We start from the raw sequence: 23,031 nt of genomic DNA, 5'->3' as shown, positions 1-23,031 counted from the left end.
CGTTTCCAGAATCACTGAACTACACATCAAGAAACGTGTTGATGGGGAGGGACTTCCCTGGTGGTCCAGTAGTAAAGAATCCACCTTCCAGTGCAGGGGACGCGGGTTCCATCCCTAGTCAGGGAACTAAGATGCCACGTGCCACATGGCAACTAAGCCCTCGCACCACAACTACTGAGCTCGCGTGCGGCAAACTACACAGCCCATGCACCACAACTAGAGAGAAGCCCACACAGCACAATGAAGAGCCTGGGTGCAACAACAAAAAGATGCCACGTGCCTCAACGAAGATCCCGCGTGCTGCAACTAAGACCTGACGTAGCCAAAAATAAATAAAATATATAAATAATAAATAAATCTTAAAAAAAAGAAACCTATTGGTGTATTCCCTGTCTGCATTTAAATTGATCAGTATGTAAAACTATTCTCTGAGCTTGAAAATCTCTGTAAGATAAAAATATTAATATGCCATTTCCACTATTCTTATTTTCTGTTTGAAAGCAGTTTAGAAAACTCTGACTCCATTCACTGTAAAATGATATACAGAGACTGTTTATCCTAGAAATAAACGGGAGGAGAATAAGGGGTGGAGAGGAGTGGGGAGGGGAGGGAGGAGTTATGAAGGACAAAGAAGCTATTGAAGTAGTCTGGGTAAAAGAATACAGCAGTTGGCACCACAGTCTTAGTAGTGGAGAAAAGAGAAGTGAACAGAGGGATAGGAACAGAGGGATATTGGAGGCAGAATAAACAGATGTGTTTTACTGATGTTTATTTGTGTGTGTTGGGAGGGCATGAAGAAAAGAAATAGAGAAGTCTAAGATTAGTCTGAGATTTTTGCCGTGAGTAAGCAAGTGGATAGTGATGTGATGTACTGAATGGGAAGGATGAGGAAAGAAAAGTTCTAGAAGACTGTAGATAAAGAGTTCTGTTTTGGCTACACTCATCTGAGATATCTTTTAAGCATTCAGGTAGCAAAGTCAACTAAGCAGTTGGATATATGTATTTGGAGTTAGGGACAGATAGGACTGGAACTCTACATTTGGGGGTCATTGGTACAAGGTGGTGTTTAAGACATGCTACTCCTGGGACGAAGTGAGAGTGGCATGGACATATGTACACTACCAAATGTAAAACAGATAGCTAGTGGGAAGCAGCCACATGGCATAGGGAGACCAGCTCAGGGCTCTGTGACCACCTAGAGGGGTGGGATAGGGAGGGTGGGAGGGAGACGCAAGAGGGAGGAGATATGGGGATATATGTTTATGTATAGCTGATTCACTTTGTTATAAAACAGAAACTAACACACCATCGTAAAGCAATGATACTCCAATAAAGGTGTTAAAAAAGAGAGAGACATACTACTCGTTAGGTGACCCAGAGAGAGCCTGTGGATAGTTGAAAAGCTCAATAAATTAAAGAACTTTTATGCGATCCATGTAGTGTCTACATGAGAACTGCTAAATCGAAAAGGAATGAGAAAGTATGGGTTATATAGTACAACTTGCTCATTGACAGAGTCAGTATCTAAACATGCTAATTTACTGTGGGCAACTAAAAAAACACCTTTTCCATAAAAATGATATTTATGCCTTCTCAATACAGATAAGAATTTTTCCAGTGGATTTTTAATTTCACTGATACATAAGACCAGAGAGCTGTGGTCTCTATTTTCAAAGTTGGCAGTAATTTAGACAGAACTTGTATTATTCCTTTGTTTAGCTTACAGGAGACTTTGTTCCTTTTGAAGTTACATGGTTACTATTCCTCTCTTGTCACATGTGCAATAGGTACCGCCATGCATTAGTGACCCGCTCAATCTAACCCATTGTATCTTTTTATCATGTTAGCACTAGTGGCAAATTCGGGCAAGAACCATGAGGAGGACAGGCCTTGGGGACAATCTGGATTAACATGCTGAATTGTCTAAAATAAATAGAGACTCCATGGGTAATTTTCAGTTTCTAAGTTTTGCAACAATTATAGTTATTCCACTCAAATGTCTGTAGCAACGAGATCAGTGACAAAAATAGTGCTTGAAAAACAAGAGAAGAAATGGCAAACATGTTATTTATTTGCTTAAATCTATTATAAAGGGACTGGCAGTGTTAGTCTCATTAACAGAGGGACCTTTCTTTTCATAAGCCAGCTGGAATAATAAAGCAGCTATGTGACATTTAAAATGCAATTGCTCTGCGATCTGTAGATTCTGTTTCTGATGCTTACTGATCACAGAGGAGAGTGATCTGAGTAAAATGCAAACCACCTTGTTCATCATCTGCATTCCCAACAAAGATAGCATTAGGGTTAAATGCTATAATATGGCAACAAGGATATGCTAAAAATTATTCAAGTCGAAGTGCTTGAACATTTATTAGAAGCATTTATTCAATTGTTCTTTTGCCATGTGACAGTCCAAGAGTTGGGAGAAATACATCTGTTGTGTTTTTCTTGAATAGTCAGAAAGAAATTATAATTAGGGGGATACTGCTTTATGCATATAAATATATTGCATCGTTTGAAACAAGTTGTTCTAAACAAGTGAGAAGCATGCAGATTTCCCTCTTTGAATGGATAGGAAATGTAGGCTTGTTTTGGTGCCTTTGTTTTAATGACAAAATCATGACCTTCAACGGAAACATGCCTTTAGCGTTTAGGCATTATGTGACAAAGTGAGTTTCAAGATAAATGTAAGAACCTGAGTTATTCAAAATTTTTTGTATTAGGATTTGTTTAAACTTTAAGTGGGCAAAACATTACTCAGTGATTTTTCATTTCTTCTTAACTATTTCAACTTGGATTCCAAAAGGAATTTGGATTGAGGGGAGGATTTTTGAGCCCTCCATTTTTGAGCCTTTCATTGGTCAGATGAAAGAGGAAACCCAGAAGCAAATAATGGGCTATATAATATATCACTTGGGTGGCCAAGCTTCTCTATACCTCAAAGTTTTAGGCTGGAATTTTAATGGGTTCCAATTTTACTTGACCTAATTCATCCGTTTCTATTAGATATGCTTATCCTTTACACACTAAAACCATAGAATGAACTGTAAATCATCAGGTAATAAAATTTTACTCTGACATTTTTAGGAACTACTTTCATTTCACTTTCTGCCTGTGTAATGAGGTCTTGCTACTTCCTTTTTTATTTTAGAGGTGAAGAGCTATGCAATTTTGACTCATTTGCATAGTATCTAAGTGAGAATGTAAGTCTAGTTTTCTACTTAAAAATACTCAAGTCTAATACCATTAGGATTGTGGGCACTATATAGTTTCTTATTCTCTCTCTCTTCTCTCTCTCTTCTCTCTCTCTCTCTCTCTCTGTCTCTCTCTCTCTCTCTCTCTCACACACACACACACCAGTTACAGTCAGTATTGCTAAAATACAGAATTAGATAAAATATCTCAGGATAAAAAAAGAAAAGGAAATAATATTATTAAGAAATGAGCAGAAAGACTATCTAAAGAAAAGAATATCCAAAGAACATATCTCTCTTATCCTTTTTCCATGTCAACAGGAAGTATAACTCTCAGAGTTATTTAGGAAGTCCAGCACATATCATTACCTTCTCATGGACCAATCTCACTAGCCAGCAAATCACACACCCTTGACATTTAGATTAAACAGCTGGAGATGCATAGTGCCAGAGAGAGGCAGAAGGAGTCTACCACTTTTAGATGGCATGATGAACGCAGTCTTTATGTAGGAGTGACAGACCGGGCTAGATTTTAACACACTAAGCTAAGATGGAAGGTCTTCTAGTCCCAGGGGCTATATGAGAGTATAGTGGCCTGGGTCTCATCTAGAGTAATAGTAGACAAGAGAGAAGTCTGAAAAAGGAGTTTGATGGCAATCAGATTGTGGAGAGGGGGTGATTGTCTCAGAAGTATTGGTTAGACAGTGAGGATTTGGTAGAAGGTGACATTTTAGGTCTCTATTGAGGTCAATTTGAATAGTGAATTTAAATATTGAGATTCATGAGAACTGTGAGGAGCATTCTGAATATAAAGGTGATTGTTGTACTACGTGCTACCAACTAATTCTGTTCTTGGTGATTATAAAGAAGAAGCTGAGGAAAACTTAGAATACTGTTATTTTCTATTCAGGTTTAAACTGTAAGGCTATGGATTAGATAACCTCTTGAGAATCCTTCCATGTCAATGATCTATGAATAGCTATCTTTCTGATCTGGTTCTTTTTGAGTGTGTGAAATGTTTCTGACAGAGCAGAGATTAAATGTCCTATGAACATTTCTCTATTAAAAATCTGCCTGTCTAAAGACAGGGATGCAACTAATGATCTTCTGGGATTCAAGGTCTTCACTTTAACTGCAATGAAGAGTTACAGTCTGCCTATTTTGTTTTAGTTTTAGGAATAGACTTTTTAGTGCACTGAATTCTTCCACTGCCTGAATACAAATTTTAGTGATATTCATGAAACTCAAATTCTGAGGCCAAGATATAATGGAAATACAAAAGATAATAAAACTTGGTAGGAAAACAGAAACATAGCCATTTTCATGAGTGAAGACAGAGTAATAGATAATCAAATGTAAAGTTTAATAACAAACTCAGCTGAGTGTACCAAAATTGAGAGTTGATTAAAATAAAAAATTACAAATACACTGATCTTATTTTTGCAATTAGGACATGAAAGTTATTAAATCACAAATTCATTTCTTGGATATTAGCATACATATATTTTAGATACAAAAAAAGCACAGTTTACATCCTGGAAAAAGAACTAGTATATATATGTTATTAAAATAATGCCTATCAATATAACTCAAACTAAATGGTCAATAGAATTTAGCTATTATGTCATCTACTGCTGAGAAATTGATTAGGTAATTGCTGAATAGATCTAATTCAACTGTTGATTGAAATAATAGAAGTGTTTCCTGAGCTGGCCATTGTAATCATCTTTTAGCCAAATTGGCTGGGATATGCATTAGTTACAGAGTATTTTGCACTCTAATCCTCCACTCTCACCACATGCACATAATAGAATAGTTGGTCTTAGAGATACCATCCTGATTTTCAGAAAACATGCTCACCTTATAAGAAACTATGGCATACTATCTGGAAATATGGATGGGATGGGCTTTGGAGTTCTGTACAACAAACACAGATGTGAAGTGAGTGAGTGAATGTGAAGCACTTAGGTCATCAGCTGTCACCAACTAAGAACAATCATTATTAGCTATTATCACTAATACTTTCCTTTAAGAAAGAGAAAGTTATGTAACAAAACAAAGCTTTGGATTTAAAAACAGAAAATCTGATTTTAGGGGCCTTTCTGGTTAGAGGCTAGAAAACTATTTCAGGAAACCTGTTTGGCTTGTTTACATCTACTTTCCTTCCAACTCCTTTGTGGGATACAAATAAGAAAAGCCAATATAGGTCAAGATCAAAGAACTTTGCCAACATATCCAATCAGTGCAACTATACACACTCAGCAAGCACTTCTCCCTTTTTGGACAATGAACACTTGGATAGCTGCTCCTTGCTTACATGCAGTAAGGCAGTAGAGTATAAAAGGCTAAGGTATGGGATTTGCAATCACACTGGATTTGAACCCTGGCTTCTTTGTTTATCAGAAAATCACCTAATTCTTCTGAGCTTCTAGTTCTGTTTTTTTAACTAATTAATTAATTTAAAAAATTTTTGGCCATGCCTGGCAGCTTGTGGGATCTTAGTTCCCCGACCAGGGATCAAACCTGCGCCCTCAGCAGTGAAAGTGTGGACTCCTAACCATTGGACCGCCAGGGAATTCCTAGCTGGTTTTTTTTTTTTTTTTTGAATAGAAACAGCAAGAGTACCTTTCAGGGTGGTTGTGACGGTTAAATAAAATAAGTCAATCAAACAATCACAATACTGCTTTGTACATAATAACCACTCATAAAATGCTAACACATTTTTATTATTATTATACTTTTTCTTTAAAAAATATGTCTGTCTGGAATGTGATGAGGTCAAGAATCCATAATATTCTCTTATGGTTCTCTTTATCAACTAGATTCTTATCAAGGGAAAGGAGAGCTGGGGAAGAAGCTCTGAACACTTTTCGTTCCTGTAATTTATTAACATTGTTAAATGCCAAAGGAATGTTTAAAAATTAGAGCATGAGATAAAAGTATTTCAATAGGTCTTTATGTGAAGTATTTATGAAAGTCTCATGAAGGACAGAAACAAACAAAAAGATGTGAAATAAACTATCAAATACCTATAAATTCCATTACTAAATTAAAAAAAAATTTGGCTTTTATTAATATCTTAAGTCTTAGAATAAATGTGTACTTCGCAAAAGATTTTTCTAATTTCCCTTTGACCAATGTGTTTTTTGGGGCGTTGCTTTGCTATATAGATATCTGTGAATATCCATTTGTAAAGGGATGTGTTTATTTCAAGTAGAATTTCAATATCTTTGCTCTTCTCCTTTAAATTACTTTGATGAAAATATATTTTTTAAAAGTATATAATTTTGCCCGAAAGGGGCAGAAAAAAATCTACCTCGCTGGCTTGCTTTAAAATTTCTCAAGTTATTTTCTCATTTGACAACTAAATCAAACAACCAGTGCTCTTACTTTCTCTGATCTAAACAATTTTACAGAAACTACCTTGCAAATGTCCCAAGAGATGAGCCTGCCCACAGTGAAAAATGTACTCAGCAGGATATTCACTTAATGATAATGATTATTCTTCTATGTAATGGACATTTCACTGTCAGTAAAGTGTAATATTATTCTGTTGAAAGCTTTACATATGCAGCCAGCTCCAAAGACATACTAGCTTAACTTGCATATCTCACTTTCCAGTTTTATCATTTGCCTTTTTGCATATTCAGTGAAATTCTTTCATGCTTGGTATGTGGAATGCTTTATGCTGGTGTCGTTTGCTTCTATTGGGAAAAAAATAATCTTTCATAGTTTGTATGGACATGGATTCATGAATATATTTTACATGATATCCTGGGAGAGAAGATGGTATCTATCCTTCCACCATGTATGAATATATAGCTAGAGATTTAATTTTTCTCCTTTCAATAAAGCAAAAGCTTGCTATGTTTCCACATTTTACAATTGCAAACATTTAACTTGGTCAGGATTTCTAGTCAGCAGAGGTCAAAGATAAGAGGCTGGTAGTATACTTGGATGGCTTACTGAAAGCTCTCCCTAACAGTAACACAAAATCTCTGCATAGGTGTCAAAGAGTCTGTAGTTCCACAAAAATACTCGTTTGTAGATTTAGCATTAAACCCTGCTTTCTCTTTAAAATACAAATATAATAGTTCTGGGACCTAAAATTATGTCAGCTCTACATTCAGATAATGTTCTTCCAAGGTAGGAATTTACCACTTCATTAGAGACAAGGACACTAAAATGGAGCAAGATGCCAAAAAAGGATGAAGATAAGTTTGGAACCCCTAAACCCTGAAAGCAAGCCTAGAGTTCTTCGCAACTGAAACATGGATATCTGATGTATCTCAGGATCTAAGAGGGTAGGTTTCAGATGCAATTATTTCCAATTTTATAGGCTACCCTTTAGAAAACTGAGTAACCCTAAAATGTTTGACAACTTAATGATATTGTACAATATATATTAGGAGATAGGTTCCATTTTCCTAAGAAAGGGTTACTCAAATGCATTTGACCACAGAATTTCTTTAAACACATAATGTTGCTAGAATACTAATGAAGATAATGAGATTATGATCCACCTCTCTATTAAAATTGAGAACAAAATAATGGTCTGAGAGATAAATTTATTTCTCTGAGTAATGCTTAAAAATATTTCTATTTTGATAACATCAGATAATATTACCAATATATGCTAAAATGAAATAATTCACATGACAGAGATCAGATCTTATCAACAAGTTTGAAAGTAAATGCTTCCTAAATCATTAATATATAGATTGACTATCATGTATCATGTGCTCTCCTGTCCAATTTCCTGGTATTTGGAGGCTCAATTCAAAAATTTTAAAGGCACATTTTACTACAGTATATAAAAATATAGTTATTCTTCTTACATTTATTCAAAACTAATGACTTGTTTTTAATGAAACATTATCAAGAATTCAAGCAATGCAGCAAAATACATACAATTAAAAAAATAAAACCTCAAACTATGCCAGCCAGAAGTGACTATTAACCCTGAGTAATCTTTTTTCAGTCATTTCTATGCATCTAAACATGAAATCCTAGGTAGGAAGGTCTAAGAAGATGTACATAATTATATAAAAATAAGACTGCTCATTTTTATAATTCTTATCAAGATGTAATTTATATAAAACAAAATTTGCTACTTTGTTCAATTTTATGTGCTTTGGTAAATATATAGAGTGGTGCAACCACCACCACGGTCATAATATTGATTACATTTTTTTGCCCTGAAAAAGTTCTCTCATGCGCCTTCGCTAACAGTTCTATCCACTGGCCACCACGAATCTGTTTTCTGCTGCTATAGCTTTGTCTTTAATAGAAATTCATGTAAAAGAAGTCATGCAGCATGTTGGCTTTCCGTCTGAGTCTTTCACTTGGCATAATGCATGTGATTATCACCTATGTTGTTGTGTGAGTAATTCATTCCTTTTTATTGCTCGATATTGTTCCATAGTATGCATGTGCCACACCTCTATACATCCATATAGCAGTTGATGGACAGGATGTTTTCAGTTGCTGCAGTTTTTTTTTCAGTTTGGGTTTATTACAAATAAAGCTGCATGTGAGAAGACTTTCTGTGTGTGTGAATTCTTCACGTTGGTAAATACAAAAGACTAGTACAGCTGAGTTACATCATGTATGTATATTTACTCTTATAAGACGCTGTCACATTGTTTCTCAGAGTGACTGTAAAATTTGGCATCCTAACCAGCTATGTGTGGAATTCTATTAGTGCTACATCTTTGATGATGCTTAAATTTTTATTACTCTAGTGAGCGTATGGTGGTTTCTCAAGGTGGTTTAATTTCATTTCCTTAATGACTAATGATTTTTATAATCTTTTTACATGTATCTTTGCCATTTGTATAGTTCTTTGGCTGTGGCCATTTTGTTGTTGTTGTCATTGTTGGATTATATATTAGTATCTGGGGGCTGCCATAAGAAAGTGCCACTAACTGGATAGCTGAGAATAACAGACATCTATTGTCTCACAGCTTGGAGGCTGGAAGTCCAAAATCAAATTGTTGGCAAGGCCACATTCCCTCTGAAATCTGTAGGAAAGAAGGCTTCCTTTCCTCTGTCTAGCTTCTGGTGGTTGGCTGGTAATACTTGTCATTTCTTAGTTTGCAGCTGCAATATTTCAATCTCTGCCCGTGTCCCTTCAGCGTCTATGTCTCTCCTCTAATTTTTTTTTTTTTTTTTTTTTTGTGCTACGCGGGCCTCTCACTGTTGTGGCCTCTCCCGTTGCGGAGCACAGGCTCCGGACGCGCAGGCTCAGCGGCCATGGCTCAGGGGCCCAGCCGCTCCGCGGCATGTGGGATCTTCCCGGACCGGGGCACGAACCCGTGTCCCCTGCATGGGCAGGCGGACTCTCAACCACTGCGCCACCAGGGAAGCCCTAACTGGATATTCTTGATTGATTATTTTTCAATATGGACATTTAAATCAAAAGATCTATTGATCTCTTTTGAGATAATGTTAAATTTACAGATTAACTTACAGAACATTGATGTCATTATGAGGTTATTTTCTATACACATGCGTACACACACATATGCAGCCTTACCATCATATACTCACTCCTCCCCTCACACACAGATACACACAAATACCTAACTTCTCATTATGTGGTCTGTTTCCCTTGATTTTTCTGCCTGCCTGCCTTCCTTCCTTCTTTCCTCACTTCCTTCCTTTCCTCCCTCCTTCCCTCCCTCCTTTCATTCTCCTTCTTTCTTTCAGCAGTTGAATATTTCTTTTGATATTTAGGAGGTTTTGTATCATTCTAGTGGCTGCCTTTATGCTAATTCTCTAACATAATACCTTAGTTCCCTCTATTATTTCTAACTAAAGCTGACAAGTATAGCACCAATGATTACCAAAGCATAAGTCAAAGAGCATTTTTAAAGTTGTGATAATTTTTAAGCAATCAAAATTTTTCTGAACAGAAGCCAACATTGGAAATATTCGTTTTAAGTTTTATAAGGTAATCACAGAGGAGTTATAATTTCTATCTCTTGCTTTTATAATAAATGTTTATAAATGTCTATAAGTATAATAAATGGTGTTAAAAAGATATCACTTTCCCTTTACATATTTAATCACATGAAAATATTTCTTAGAAAAAGAATAACAACCCAATTTCAGGTATCCTTTCACATGCCAAAAGAAATGTTCTTGTCTGTGAATAAGACTGTGTATGTATAGCTCATGTAATCATAATCATTATGGTATAGCCATACCTTCAAACAGTATGTCATACTTTTCTGACAGTTTAGTATAAAACAGTTTTCTACATTTGGAGCATGATTTTCTATTCACTGTCTTGAACCATCATTGTAAAACAAAATTTTGTCATCTTAATGCAATTAAATCATAATTGAGAGCACAACAATTCAAATTTCAAAATTCTTTTATGGTGAATCTAATTAATAGCATTTAAAGGTCCTTAGGCTTATGTTTTGCTTTTATTATCACAGTACTCCCACAGAGCAATAGTAAGCCCCAAAGACTTTGAAATATAATGGAGATTTCCACTGACCTCAAAGTGCCTTAACACTTCTAATTTCATATCCAAGGTAATTGCTTTAATGCTCTTTGCTAGTACTTTTGCTATCATTTACATATCATGGCCTCTTCCAGATATGTTTGTCCTCTGACACCCACTAAATCAGACAGCCACAATGCCTTGAGAAAAAGAAGACAGTAAGGCTAAGGATTAAAATGCAAGCCTACCAGAGACTAATGATAGAAGGTTGAGGGACTTCCCTGATGGTCCAGTGGTAAAGAGTCCACCTTACAGTGCAGGGAATGTGGGTTCAGCCCCTGGTCAGGGAACTAAGATCCCGCATGCTGCAGGATAGCTGGGACGGCACACCACAACTACTGAGCTTGCGTGCCTCAACTGGAGAGCCCGCGTGCCACGACTAAGACCCGACGCAGCCAAAAATAGATAAATAAATAAATATAAGAACTATTATTAAAAAAAAAAAAAAGAAGGTGGAACTCCATGTTCTGGGCACTGGGATCTTGCTGAAGAACTGTACGGTGGTGGCAGAGGTACTGGAAGAGAACAGTTGTGTACAACAAGGGCAGAAAGTTCCAAATGTTACATTTTTTCCTCCTCTGTCATACCACTACACAATTGTAGGTCTCCTGAAACAGCTCTGCTAGTCCAGCCCTAGTTTTGCCTGTGGTCCTTATCAGTCATCAGGAGGAATCCAGGAGTAGCAGAATATAAAATTAGAAGTGGTTTAAAGTAACATATAGCAGAACATATTCCCAAAAAGCATATAGCAGAACATATTCCTAAGTGAAGTGTCATAAAGTGGTAAATGTATTTGAGAAACAAAACATGTTGTGAAATCATAAGAATTATATCTATATTGGTCTCTGCCCCCTGTTCCTGATACAGAGCTCCTAAAACCCTCACAAATAGGGGGCTAAGAGAATCTTTTGTTCTAATATTTAGTCTTTGACCTCGGTTGCCAACACAGAGATTCTAAAACTTTTGTAATTTCCTGAATGATAAGAGCGTATGACACTGATATCCTAAAATCCTTGGAATTTCCTAGGTGATAGGAACGTCTTGTGTTCTAATGAGTTGATTCTTGGTGGATGTGGACTGGTCACCAGAAAGACCAAGACATGATTAGAAGCTTGAAACTTTTAGCCCCATCCCCTATTCTCCACAGAGGAGCTGGAAATGGAGATAATAATTGATCATGCCTATATGATGAAGCCTCCATAAAATCTCAAAAGTAAGGAGTTAGGGGAGTTGAACACATCCCATCCATGTGCCGGGAGGGTGGCCCACCCCAGCTCCATGAAGATAGAAGCTCCTGTACTTGGTACCCTTCTAGACCTCACCTTCTGTATCTTCATCCAGCTGTTCATCTGTATTCTTTATTATATAAATTGGCAAATGTAAGTGTTTCTCTGAGTTGAGTAAAACTTTCTAGCAAGAATATCCAAGGTGTGAGGTTATAGGAACTTCCAATTTGTGGCCAAGTTGGACAGAAGTTGTGGATAACCTGGGGACCTCTTACTTGCGATTGGTGTCTGTAGTGGGGAGCAGTCTTGTGGGATAAGGACCTTAATCTATGGGCTCTGCACTAACTCCAGTTAGTGTCAGAACTTAATTGAATTGCAGTACACCCAGCTGGCATTGAAGAGAGCTGCTTGGTGTTGGGGAAAAACCCACACACTGAGTATGTGAATAAGAGAGAAATAGAGAAATTTTCTTAGACACATATCATGCCCCCATTGTGGATTCACAATGTATGTTTCTTCCTGAAGACCCATCTACAGTGAAGAAATCAATGTTGCTAATTAAACCTACTAATCAGTTTTCAATTTATTTAGCTACACAACTTATATTTTCCCCTATGCTACATTTTTAACCTTCCATGGAGCTAATATTATGCAGAACATATCCTGTAAAATGCTGGTCTAAAGATTTTCGTAATTTATAACTTACTAAAGTTTGTAGCTGCATCAGATCCCTTTGGAGGTGTGGTGGGTATAAATTAAACCTATAAATCTTTGAAGTTGGTCTTTTGAGTGACTCAAGGAGTGTTTCTGCAAGTATCAGCTTAATAAACAAACAGCAACATCTGATTTTTCATTACTATCAAGTCCATAAGGTAGATGTTAGCTGCACATATTTTTAGTTACTAGTATCATAAAGCTTTATTGAAAAGCATAATATTTACATCAAAGTTAGCATTTGAGTTATGCTGGATTTTGGCTACTGTGGAGGCTAAATTTAATGATAATAATGAACATGTAGAAGGAATTATTAATATTTTTAGTCAAGTTATATCAGAAAATCCTTTCAACAACTCAGTGAGTGAAACAGGATGTTGGTATTATTCTGCCTGTGTAAAAACTGTTATTGTATTTTTTTGACCCTAGGGAACCCATGTGTTACTTACATTTGTGTGTATTGTGTGTGTGTGTGATAGAATAATTCTGTGCTTCAAGGACTAAACAGAGGTCTCAGTGTTTTTACTGAGCTTGCTCCTAACTTTTCATGATGTTACAGGTAATACTACCAAGTACTGGGATGTCATTTTCTAAGACACAACGTTGAAATCATGTTGGCTATCATTATTGCTCCTTTGGAAGTACATTTAATCCCATTCAAATATGTCACTGCTTTTCTCTGCCTTTTTGCACACTATTGATAATTGTGTTTAAGATATTCACATCATTTTTTGTTTTGTCCCTCAAAAAAAATTGTTACCACCTTTGGGATAAAGTCAGTTTGTGCAGGTTTCTTTGCTTTAATTTTTTCCCCCAGAAGATGATGTAGCACTGGGTACAAAAAGAAACACCATGAAAGCTATGACTTCCTGAGGGTCCTGGGGCTTCTGACTCTCTCTTAAACATCATAGAATTTGCAGGATTCTATAGGAAAGAGTTAGGTGATTGATTGAACATTTTATTTCTTATCCAGTTGTTTCACTTCTTAAATAAACTTTGTATGGAAGTATAAAGAGGTAAGTACATAAGTATAAGTGTAAAGCTCAGCTAATTTTTATAACACTGGCATACCAGGTAACCAACACCCAAAATGACAATATTATCAGCACAAATCCATACATGTCACTACCACGATCCCCACCAAGTAAACCACTATCCTGACTTCTAATGCATTAGATTTACATAAGGGCATCATCTAGTATATTCTTGTTTGTGTTCATCTTCTTCCACTCAACATTAATTTTTGAGATTCTTCTATTGTATGTGTAATAGTGGTTTGTTTATTTTCAGTGCTGTGTAACATTCAGTTGTAATATATTTATCTGTATGTGATCATTCGGATTGTTCCCACAACAGTGGGCTTTTACAAACAGTGTTGCTATAAACATCTGTGTACATTTCTTTCAAGTGTTCACTCCGGAATGAAATCACTGGGTCTTAAGGTATACAAAAGGTTGTCTAAAGTAGATGCTGTCGAATTCTTTTCCAGAGTGATTTTACCAACATATTAACACCAATGTAAAATAGTTCAAATTGCTCCACACGTTCACCAACACTAGATAACATCACTTTCAAAAACTTTAGCTAATATGTTGTGTGTCTGCTAGATTACTGTCATTTTTTTCATTTAATTTTCAGTCTTAATGAGGTATAATTAGATGCAATAAATAGCATCCATTTAAAATTATATCATTGGATAAATTTATACAAGTATAAAATTGCCATCTCAATCAAAATAGAGAATATTTCTATCACTCCCAGAAAGTTCAGTTGTGCCCCCTTTCAGCCAATCTCCTCACCACCAGTCCCAAGCAAATACTACCTGATTTCTGTCAGTAGTGTCACTTGATGTTGGACTTCGTATGAATGCAATCATACAGTACGTACTGTTTTGTGTCAGTTTCTTTTATTAAAAAAAAATATTTTTAGTCGATCTATGTCTTTATTTGTATCAGTAATTCATTTATTTTTATTGCTGAGTATTATCTCATTATATAGATTTATGCCATAATTTGTATATCATTCACCTTGTGATGAGCATCTAAGCTGTTTCCAGTTTTAGTGTGCTAAGAATAAAGCTGCCAAGTTCATACTCAATAAAGCTGCTGTTCATACCCAAGTCACTACGTGGTCATCTTCACTAAGTGTATCGTATGACAAGTGTACATTTAATTTTGTAAGAAGATTCTAGTATTTTTTCCAAAGTGATTATACCATTTAGACACCTGCCAACAATATATGAGTCCCAAGAATTTCACATCCTTTCCTGCACTTGATATCATCAGTCCTTTAATGTTAGTCATTTCAGCCATTGAGCAAGTTGGTATTTCATTGTGGTTTTAATTTGCATTTCCCCATAATTAATAATAGTGATCATTTAAAAAATGTACTCATTGGTGATTTGTACATCTCCTTTTGTGAGGTATCCTTTCAAGTCTTTGGTCCACTTTTTATTGGATCTTTTGCCTTTATATTATTGAGTTGTAAGAGATCTTAAAATAGTCTGTATGGAAGTCCTTGTCTGACATATGCATGCACAGAGTAAATACAGCCTCTCAATTTGTGGACTGCTTTTTCATTTTCTTTAGAAACTTTTAAAGAAGCAGAGAACTTTAATTTTGAGGAAGTCCAATTTTTATCTTCTTTTATGCTTGATGCTTTGTTTTTCTTATCTAAAAAATCTTTGCTAACTCCAATGTATGAAGATATTCTCCTGTTTTCTTCTAGAAGTTTTACATTTTTACCTTTATTTTTAGGTTCATGACCCATTTCAAATTAATATTTGTGTATGGTGTGAGATAAGGGTAGAAGTTCTACTTTTTTCACATGTCTATCCAGATTGTCCTGCATCAGTTATGGAAAAGAATACATTTCCTCATTAACATACATTGGTGCTTTGTTAAAAGTTAATTGATCATATATTTGTGGATTTATTTCTGGACTCCATCCTATTCCACTGATACTGTATACCTACCTATCCACTAATACCACTTATCTAGATTATATTAGCTTTATTTAAGTCTTCAAATTAGGTAGTGTAATACCTTTACCTTTGTTTCCATCTTTCATAAAATTTTGACTATTCTATGCCCTTTGCTTTTCCAAATAAATTTAAAAAAAAATAAGTTTGTCAAAGTCTACAAAAATGCCTGCTGTCATTTTGATTGAGACTGTGTTGAATCTATAGATTAACTGTGGGAGAATGAACAACTTAATATTGACTCTTTCAACCAATCCTTGAACAAAGTATATCTCCATTTACTTGTCTTATTAAATTCTCTTAGAAATGTTTTTAGTTTTCAGTATAAAAGCTCTGAAAATTTTTGTTAAATTTATTTCAAAATATTTTGGATTTTTGCTGCCACTAGAAACAATACTGCTTTTTAAATTTTAAATCATAACTTCATCATAATTATTTGTTGTTAATTCATATAAATACAATTAATTTTTTCCACACTGGCATTTGTTCTGTGATTTTTATTATATTTACTTTTTAATTCTAGTAGGAATTTTTTTTTGGTTGTTTCCTTAGGATTTTACCTGAACACAATCATATCATTTGGGGATGGAGAAAGCTTCATTTCTTCCTTTCAAAATGTTTTCAACCTTTTTTTCCCTTTATGGCACTGTTTAGGACCTCGAGTACAATTTTGAATAGAAGTGGCAAGAATAAATATCCTTTCCCTTTTCTCAAATATAAGAAAAAACATTCAGTCTTAAGAATTCATACTTAAGAACATTCATACTTAAGAATGATGTTAACTGTAGAATATTTTGTATATACCTTTTATCAGGCTGAGGAAATTTCATTCAATTAATTTGGTTGATAGTGTGTTCAGATTTTCTGTGCTCTTTTTAGTTTTTTTAATCTACTTAACCTATTATTACTGAGACAGACATGTTTGTGAATTTGTCTATCTCTCCCCTTAGTTCTGTCAATTTTTCTTCATGAATTTTGAAGTTTTCTTGTTAGGTGCACAGATTTTAAGGAGTGTTATATCCACCTGATGAGTTGTCCTTTCTATCATTATGGTTTTCCAATCTTTTAGTTTCAACTTACTTGTGTATTATGTTTAAAGGGCATCTCTTAGAGGAAATATATAATTGGGTCCTTTTTAAAAAAGTACTTCTGACACTATTATGTAGAGTGTTTAGTTAGTTTCATTACATTTAATGTAATTTTTATATGATTAGGATTCAGTCCCACATCTTACTATGTATTTTTCATTGTACCTTATGATTTTTCTTTGTTCCTTTATTTGCTTCTTTCATTCTTTCGAGTAAATCAATTTTTAAAGTTATTTTTCATTTTCTCTATTGACTTCTTTACCTCTTATTATTTTTGTAATGGTTGCTCTTAAGCTAAACTATGCATTCTTAATTTATCAATGTGTACCTTGGTCAATATTTCACCATTTCACACTTTTGCCACTTTACACATTACATCTGACACTTCATACTCCATACTACACATTTCTCACCTGCCATTTCACAAACACAATTACATTAAAATGGCATAATTTTATTCATGACCCCTGTTGCCCTCTATGCTATTGTTGTCATGTCATTTGCTTCTATTTACCTCATAAACTCTAATTTACAATATATTATTTTTCCTTTAATCCATTAACTGTGTTTTAAGTAAACGCAGGAAGAAAAAATAAAGTTTTAACTTTTCCACCTATTTACCTTTTTATTTCTTTAGTGTTCCTCAATCTTTCCTGTTAGATATGAGTGTTCCCATTTGATATTATTTTCCTTCAATGTAAAAAATATTCTTTTTGTTTTTCACAGTGCAGATCTGCTAGAGATAAACTCTTAGCTTCCATTTATCTGAAAATGACTTTATTTCCACCATGCTCTTGAAGGATTTGCATTCTGGCCTTGATTTTTTATGGTGAGATGTCAGTTAAATGTAGGGGAACAATGATGTAAATTGTTCCCCTACATCTAATGTGCCTTTCCCTTTTCTGGTAACTTTCCAGATTTTCTCTTTAATTCTTATTTTCAGTAGTTTGATTATAATGCACTTAGGTGTGATTTTCTTTGTACTTATCCTGCTTAGGTATACTGAACTTCTCGGATCCGTAAGTAATAGTTTAAATCAAATTTGATAATTTTTTAGCCACTAGTACTTCAAATATTTTGGCCAGTTCTTACTGTCATATTTCTGTGACCCAAACTTCACATATTTTACATCACTTTATCCAGATTCCTGACTCTCTGTTAATTTTAAAAATCTTTATCTTTATATTCTTCTGATTAGAGATCTATTTATTTGCCCTCAAGTTCACTAACACTGTCATCTACACTCTGCTATTAAGACCATACTATGTATGATTTTATTTATTATTATACTTTTAGGTCCTAGTATTTCCATTTGTTACTGTTTTGATTTTTATAGTTAACATTTGTTTTCTGAGATTTCCTAAATGGTGACTCATTAGACCTTTTTTTTTTTCTATGCTAGGTTTGAATTTCATGTTGCTCTGCCATTGTGTGGAATTGTCCCCAAGCAGATAATTTATGAATAATGATATCTTTCCTTCCTTCCTTCCCTCCCCCTTTCTTTCTTTCCTTCCTTTCTTTCTTTCTTTCTTTCTTTCTTTCTTTCTTTCTTTCTTTCTTTCTTTCTTTCTTTCTTTCCTTCCTTCCTTCCTTCCTTCCTTCTTTCTTTCCTTCCTTCCTTCCTTCTTTCTTTTGTCTCCTTTATTCATGTCTATTGCACTGGCTAAAACTTCCACTAAAATGTTGAAGAGAAATTAAGCTACCAGGCATTCTTGTCTTGTTCCTGGTCTTATGGGGAACACTTTGAATTTTTCACAGTAAAGTGTGATGTTTACTGTAAATTAAAAAAAATCAAATTAAAGATGTTTCCTTTCATTTCAAGTTTTCTATGAGTTTCTATCTTGACTGGATAGTGAATGTCATCAAATTTTTTTTCTGCATCATTTTATGTGATAAATAAGATCAATGAGATTTTGATGCTTAAATAAACCTTACATTATTAAACTGGCCAACTTTGTCATAAGATATTTTGTTTAGGATTTTTGAAACTTGGATGCTCTCTAATTTTGTTTTCAGGTAATATCTTGTAAGATTTAAATATCAAGGTTATGCTGGCCAGCAAAGAATCACCTGTATATCTTTTTCTATCATACGTTCCATTTTTCCTCTTGATGTATTTTTTGCATGCCTGGTAAGTTTGAATTGAATATGAGACACTGTGTATGAAAAATTGCTGAGAATCTTGATAACATCTTCCTCCAGAGATACTTCACCTCAATTTGTAATAGACAGAAAGTGAAGACAGTTTACCTCAATCAAACCAGAGAATGTGCTGGTACCAGACTAGATTATTATTATTATTTTTTTGCAGTACGCGGGCCTCTCACTGTTGTGGCCTCTCCTGTTGCGGAGCACAGGCTCCAGACGCGCAGGCCCAGCGACCATGGCTCATGGGCCCAGCCGCTCCGCGGCATGTGGGATCCTCCCGGACCAGGGCACGAACCCACGTCCCCTGCATCAGCAGGCGGAGTCCCAACCACTGCGCCACCAGGGAAGCCCTAGATTATATTTTTCATAAAGACTCTGTCCATCCTTGGTTCACACCCTCTTCTGCTGTATAACTCTTCTAGGGTTTCAACTGATTGTTTACTAGGGTCTATCTTCTTTGGAAGATTCTAATCCTCAATTTTTGCTCTTCAGCATAGTGACACAGTTGAAAAGTTGATTCTGCTTTTCAAAAGTTCTCTGCTTACCTTCTTAGCATTTTTCCCTTGAAGTTTATATATTTGGAAATGCATTTTGAGGGAAACCATAAGTATAAGGCTCAGTTCTGCACATCTCCTTCACTCTGGATCTTAGTTCCTTAAGTCCTAACTATCTTGGAAGTCCTGGGCTTTAGATTCTAATTTTTGTCTCTCTAGTCTTGGAAAATTGCCAGAAGCATTGTTACCTGCTCTGATTCTTATCTGTGACCTACTTCCATATTCTCAGCCAAGTATCAGCAGATGCCACTATGAGAAAAGTGGCTTGCACAATGTCAACTTCCCACTCTCTAATTCACTTCCATCTAGAAATCTGGCTCTTTAATACCTTATTGCCTTGGAATTTCTCTAAAGGCTTCAAACAGAAGATTTTTATGTTTTATTTAACTTGTACATTTACTCTAAGAAGGAACTCTGGCCTATAGAACGGTAATTCATCATACCTGGAAATGAAAGACGTTCGCTGCAGGAGTTTAATATTTTTTTGATAAATCCAAAGAAATATTTTTCTATTTATTGCTACTAATTAGAATCAAAAGCACATTTTCAAGTGCCTCACATGAATATCTGTGAGGGAAAGGAAGTTTGGGGACTTGGAATAGCATACTTTTGCATAAATAGGATTACAGTATTTATTGGAACTTGGAAGTATTCAGATACCATTTTCTTCTCAATTTTTTCCTTTCAGTTATATATAGTTCTATATAATTAACAACACAACTGTTTCAATATTCCTTCCTACAATGGGGATATAGTACTTACATGTTACCATTTCATGGATGCAATAGCTCTTGTCCATTTCCACTTTCCTATTTTCTTTCCCGTATAGAGACTGATTCCTAAATAGAAAACATCATCTATGGGTATTCATAATGATACGTAAGTTCATGACAGAAGAAGGCAATAAAAAGGAAGATAATAAAACCTCTAGGTTGAGAAATGTCACAGTATTTATGTCATATTATATTATTTATTGAACAAATATGTGATGTAGGATATTCATTTAAGCAATATATCCCAACAACCATAACCCCATATTATGAGATAAACGGATTTTTAATTAAATCATTATATGAAAGAGTCAACATAAAATTTATTTAGCTATATGTAAATACTAAAAATCTGAGCTTTAAATAAGGAAAAAAAAACCTATTAAAGAACTTGTTTACTGTGGCTGTCAATAATGGATTGTAAGTTACAATGCTATAAATAACAAAAGACAAACTATATAAAGAGAACTGGCACTGTAAAAATATTCCAACACTTAGCTATGAATTAAGATCAGTAGAAATGTAGAATTTTTGTAAATCTCTGCAGTGTGCATTATTTTTTATCTCAGTTTAATGATTCTCTACTACTAGGGCAGGGAAGAAAGCAATTGCTGTCAACATCCTCATTCATTAAAGTATTGGGGAAAAACTCCAATAAACATGTTTTTTTTTTTCTTTTTCTATTGTCTTAATCATGAGAGTCTTTTCCCAATTTGTGCTGTGCCATCTTTGAATAATTCCTCCTTTATACCCACAAATTCTACTCAACTGGGGAAATGGAGGAATTTTAAAAAGAGCTAATCAAAGTTTTGATTCATCATAGTTAAAATTTAAATATTATCTTTTCTTAGAAAACAATATTTATTAGACATCAAGGAATTCTAAACAAAAGTAAAACAATTTTTTAAAAATTTCAAGCATGGCTCACATCCTTCTGTAAATATTTTGACTTTTCCCTGTACTCAAGAGAAAATAAATCTCTGAAGATCGTATTTGTTTTCACTGACAAATGTGCTACTAGATCTTGGGTCTACACTGCTTCATATCTTGTGGTTCGTTGTTCTTAAGGCAGTTTTCCTTTCAAAAACTCTCTTTGTATGTTATTCATATTGTTATCCCATAAACCACTGACATTCTGAGGCATTTTATTCCTTTGGTCTTGGCTAACTATCCCCTAAAACATTTTATAAAAAAATGTCATTTTAAAAATAAGAAGAAAGAAAGAAAAGAAAATCCTGATACCCTTGTCTAAATGGAATTCACAATAAATTCAATCAGAAATATTTCACGTGAAAATTTCACACATGCAATTTCTAAGGAGTATTCTGGGAGGTATATACAATATGTCCTAAAAGTACTGCAGCCTACAAAAATTAGAATGAATAAGTTAATTGGTTTAAAGAATAAATGAAACCACTCTTGGCAGCTGATGTTGGGGAACTGAGCGAAGTATTTTATACTTATCACTCAAATTTCTTTGGGAGTCAACATTATTTTTTTCTAGTGGAAGAAATAGTGAGTGTTATATTAATATTTACAAAGGACTTAAGTGACCACTCTTATTAGTATAAGCCTAGTATATCCAATTGAAAGGTTAGTCCTAGGAATGTCAAATTACAAAGTTTAAATAAGTCTTAGTGATTTTTCTTGCACAGCTAAAATTCTTAATAGTTTAATGTCAGGACAAATTAAATTCAGGGGCATAGAGCAAGATGAATTATACAGGATTCTGAGAAATTATAAGGATATAAAACAGCCTGGAATTTCTTGTTAAAATGGCAGAAGAAAATTTTCCTTCCCTCTGCTTCTTCAAATCTCACCACCAAGAAAAAACAATGAATGATAGAAGAAAACATTCCATCACAAGGGCAGCAAGAAAACTGTCATGACTCAAAGAACAATTTTTTTAAGATCACTTGCCAAATACTGTTAAATGATAATCAAAATGAGGAATCAGGGACTATATACAGATTTTCCCATAGTTAAGATGGCATACCAAATGATCCTGACTAATTATGAGTTCTAGGGTTGTCTAGAAAGATGAAAAAAATGTTCCAGTGACGATGCAGTTTGATATCTCAGAATGGTGGGGAAGGAAGAGATGAAAGGCCAAAAGGAAAAAAAAGTGTGTACAAAAAACATCAAAAACAAAATAGAGGGTGTGAATTTCTTCAGATTCTTCTAGGTCTTCCAGCCACCACATGCCCGGTTTGACCCAACATGACTTCCTACTAGCAGTAATTAACATTCAAAGATCAATGATATCATGCACACATCACTACTATCATACAGTCCCAATATAACAAAGAATTTATTTATGGAAATTTTATAAGCAGAGAACTAGTACAGTGAGTATAGATCCCATACCCCCATACTTTCATTTTTCTCTAACCTGGGATGGACATAGATGTTTTTATGCATCAAAGTCAAAGTCATAGGAGGGAGGGTCTGGCTAGGTTAACATGTTGCACATACAACTGAGTACTCCATGAGTGAGCATGCACCTAACACCATGCTACATATTTACGGGTAAGCTTAGCATTGGATCTGGGAACATCTAGTTTCTCTAAATTAGGAGTAGACAAACTTTTTCTGTAAAGGGCCAAATAGCATGTATTTTATGCAGAAATAGCTTCTGTGGGCCATATGTTCTCTGTTGCAGCTACTCTACTCCACTGTGGCACTATGAAAGCAGCATAGACAGTACATGAATAAATGAGCTGGACTGTTTTTTAATAAAGCTTTATTTAGGGACACTAAAATTTGAATTTCATATAACTTTCATGCTTCATGAATTATTCTTTTTTGGATTTTTTCCAACTGCATAAGAATGTAAAAACT

This window comes from Orcinus orca, chromosome 3, assembly GCF_937001465.1.
Source record: "Orcinus orca chromosome 3, mOrcOrc1.1, whole genome shotgun sequence".
Classification (NCBI taxonomy): Eukaryota; Metazoa; Chordata; class Mammalia; order Artiodactyla; family Delphinidae; genus Orcinus; species Orcinus orca.
The sequence above is the reverse complement of the archived record's forward strand: the minus strand, read 5'-3'. Positions refer to the sequence as shown.